General features: G+C 30.8%; 1 pseudogene; it reads right to left on the reverse strand.

The window, feature by feature from the left end:
• Positions 1-261: 261 nt before the first annotated feature.
• LOC120358822 lies at positions 262-2,270 on the reverse strand (annotated as a pseudogene).
• Between the last annotated feature and the right edge of the window lie 2,243 nt (positions 2,271-4,513).

Below are 4,513 nucleotides of genomic sequence, written 5' to 3' on the forward strand. Positions count from 1 at the left end.
AAAAAAAGAATTTTTTTTACTTCTCAACATAAATACAGAATTAATGACATCAATCTGAATACTTTTGAAATCTGTGTGCTGCAATAAAATCAATATTATTATCAACAAAAACTAAAAAAAAATATTTATATGACTCACATCTGGCACAGAGAATTCAAAAAGAATTTTCCAAAAATTCATGTTTATGTCATCAATTCTAAGTTTATTTGGAGATGTAAAAAAATTCTTTTTTGGAAAAATCAGAGAAAGAATTCTTTTTACATCTCAAAATAAATTCAGAATTGATGACATAAATCTGAATTCTTTTTGAATTCCGTGTGCTATAATAAAATCAAATTATTATCAGATAAAACTAAAAAATACTGAAGTGAATCACAGATTGATAACTATCACAAAATATTATTTTTAATACTTAAGTATAACTAATTTTACTTATGTCTATTTTCTTTTTCAACATATTTTTCAAATAATTTTAAAAATTTTGTTTGTATTTGTATGTTTTCTTCATGATGGACCCTTCTTTGTTCGCAAAGTGCTTTGACCCAACTAGGTTCATCATTTCTTCGGCGTTTCCTGATTTAAGTCTAGTATCAGAAGATGTAGATAGTACTGAGGAGTTATTTTCTGCAGATTCTTCTGTAAGAGTTGATTGGTGTATTCTAAATCCGTGTGTACTCGAAGCAAGTGATGTAGGTGTTATTTCGGGTTTGTTATTGATAAAATCATCAATTAAATCATAATATTCCCAAGATTCTTTAGCTCTACCAGTTTGATTATTGAGATCTCGAACACTTTTATATTTTTGTTTTAAATTTTTCCATTTAACAGAACATTGTTCCTCTGTTATATTATGCCCTTTTTCCTTAAAATTATTTGCAATTTTTTTCCAGATATTTTTCTGCATATAATTTTTATTATTTAGTAACCCAAAGTTACTTCTAACTTCTTCTATTAACAGTTTTGTTGTTTGCACGTTCCATTGATATTTATAGTTTTCTGTAACAGCAAATTATTAAAATAATATAATAATTATACTATGTCATATGCTGGATTTTTCGAAATTCTCAAATCAAAATATTTTAGCAAAACGATTCTCAAAAAATTAAAATAGTTGTTTGTACATTGTTTTTATTTAAAGTAATTGTTAATATATACACAAACTGTGTTTATATGTAAACAATCTCATGTTTGTGAGTTACTGCCTTTTGCGTTGACAGGCCGCACGACAGACGACTGTCAAACGTAATTTGTAATTGCTTGTTTTTAAACCTTTATATCTCAAAAATTATTTTTTAAAATAAAAATCAATAAAAATCTATTTTGCTTCGATTTTCTAAAACTTTCTTGCTATAGTATGTTAATTCGCAAATTTCAGAACATCTTATATTCAGAAAAGATTATTTCTGCAAAATTTGTATTACATTAAAAAATTGAAAAAAGTATTTTAGAATAAAACATTACTTTATGAAAGATTTATCTTTATATAACAAATATTTTTAGAAGAAAATTCTTGTAGTAAAAATATATTTTTAATTCAAAAGTAACTTTCAAACATTTTTTTCAGATAATTTTATTTCTTTAAGTGAAATATATATATATAATATGGAATAATGTATATGTTGTTACATAGAATCATACCAAATTGATGTTGTTCAGTATTAATTCCTTCTTCATACAAATCCATTTTCCAGTTTTTATTTCTACTTGAATTGAAGCTTATTTACGACCTGTAAAAGAACAAAAAGAACATTTTCAGAGACATTATTGATTTTTACGTATAAATTAATATTCTTTAATGTGCAACGTAGTTGAATGATTTCAAAGTTATTTTTACTAAGTTTAAACATGAATTCTATAAGTATTATATGATATGCTTTAATTTGTATCTAACAAAATTAATAATCGTTTTATTAATTTTGAGACGTTTTTGATATAACCTCAAACTTTAGAATAAATTAATTAACTTTTACGAACAGAAATTTAAACAAAATCCGATGTTTAGATAAAAAATATTACAATGAATATAAATTCAAATCGTTCTATTAACTTTCTTTTCGATTTTCTGTGTTATTATTTAAAAAAATAAAGAGATTTACTTATCAACACGTGCTTCTGCGTCTGGTCTCTACCATCTCCACACTTTCGTCCTCAATCGGATTACATTTGAGACAGCAATCGTCAATCCGATTAGTCTAGGGAAATTTTCTATACCTAGGTTGAGTACCATTGTTCAATCCAATCCGAGATCCGATTAGTTTTTGTAAACACCCCTAATCGGATCTCGGATTGGATTGAACAATGGTACTCAACGTAAGTATAGAAAATTTCCCTAGGCTAATCGGATTGATGATTGCTGTCTCAAATGTAATCCGATTGATGACGAAAGCGTGGAGACCGAGAAGCATGCTTGAAAAGTAAGTCTTTTTATTTTTTTAAATAATAACACAAAAAATCAAAGATTAAGTTACAAAGAATGATTTGAATTTAGATTTATTGTAATTTTTTTTGTCTAAACACTGGATTTCGTTTAAATTTCTGTTTGTAAAAATTAATTAATCTATTCTAAAGTTTGTGGTTATATCGGAAACAAATCAAAATTAATAAAACAATTATTAATTATTAGGTACATATTAAAGCATATAATATTTCAAGCATATCATATAGAATTCCTGTTTATTATAAACTTAGTAAACATAATTTTGAAATTATTCAACTACATTATACATTAATCAATATTAATTTATATGTTAAAAATCAATAATGTTTCTAAAAATGTTCTTTTTATTCTTTTCCAGATCGTAAATAAACTTCAATTCCATGAATAAATAAAAATTACTGGAAAATGGATTTATATGAAAAGGGCATTATTGAACAATATCAATTTGTGCTAACTTAAAATTTGTAAAATCTACTTTTCTTTATTAGTTGTTTATTAGAGAGTAATAATATAAAAATGTAATATACGCATCATATATGCATACAATTATTTTAATTTTATTTATGTATATTCCGTTCTTATATTATTACTCTCTAATGAACAACTAACAAAGAATAGCAGATTTTACAAATTTTAAGTTAGCACAAATTGATAATGTTCAATAATGCCCTTTTCATGTCAACCCATTTTCCAGTAATTTTTATTTATTCTTGGAGTTGAAGTTTATTTACGATCTGGAAAAGAATAAAAAAAACATTTTCAAAGACATTATTGATTTTTAACATATAAATTAATATTGATTAATGTATAATGTAGTTGAATAATTTCAAAGTTATTTTTACTGAGTTTATAATAAACAGGAATTCTATATGATATGCTTGAAATATTATATGCTTTAATATGTACCTAATAATTAATAATTGTTTTATTAATTTTGATTTGTTTCCGATATAACCACAAACTTTAGAATAGATTAATTAATTTTTACAAACAGAAATTTAAACGAAATCCAGTGTTTAGACAAAAAAATTACAATAAATCTAAATTCAAATCATTCTTTTTAACTTTATCTTTGACTTTTTGTGTTATTATTTAAAAAAATAAAGAGACTTTTCAAGCATGCTTCTCGGTCTCCACGCTTTCGTCATCAATCGGATTACATTTGAGACAGCAATCGTCAATCCGATTAGCTTAGGGAAATTTTCTATACCTACGTTGAGTACCATTGTTCAATCCAATCCGAGATCCTATTAGTTATCGTAAACACCCCAAGCCAAGCTGATGCGCGAGATACAGGAACGATGACAGCAAACCAACGAGGCGTACGCTAAATACGCAACCACTTGCTCACGATAATGCGGCGCACAGGGGGGTTCACCCAGGTAAAAGTGGACCGCCTGTATGAAAACCTCCGGGCAGAGTACAAGTTGTACGTGCGCATGAACGACGCTACCGACCTTGCCGATCTAGCCGACCAGGCCGCCGAATTCGAAGATATTTCCAGGGCCCAGGAGAGCCAGGCTCGGGCCGAGAAGAAGAAGGTCAATGTCGCCATTTCTGCCGATGCTACGTCTTATGACCGAGCAACCGCCTGCTGGCGTTGCAAACAACGCAGACACAGCCGGTTCGAGTGCAGAAGACCCGCGCAAAAATTTTGTTCGCAATGCGGGAAGGGTGGCGTCCTCACAATAGACTGTCACCCCCGGGCGGGAAACGCCGCACCGGCCGGGGACGCAACCGCTCCTCGGCCCGAATCCACCTAAGTTACACGCCTCGGCCGCACGTCCAGGTACGCCTGGGGCGACACCGGATCTCCGCCTTACTAGACACCGGAGCAGAAGTATCCATCATTAACCATCAAGTAGCCGGCTACGCAAAGGAACTACGAATATGACCCGAGGAGCAAGAGGAGGTTATCCATCTGGCCAACGCCACCACACCCGGGCGCGTCAAACTCCGTCGGACGATGGTTCGAGCATACCTTCCAAATCCTTCCTTGGACAGCCCGATGCTCATAGGCACCGACCTGTGGTCCTCACTGCAAATAACCATACCCCCGCCGCCTCCCCAGTCCCA

The sequence above is a fragment of the Solenopsis invicta genome, chromosome 10 (assembly GCF_016802725.1).
Source record: "Solenopsis invicta isolate M01_SB chromosome 10, UNIL_Sinv_3.0, whole genome shotgun sequence".
Classification (NCBI taxonomy): Eukaryota; Metazoa; Arthropoda; class Insecta; order Hymenoptera; family Formicidae; genus Solenopsis; species Solenopsis invicta.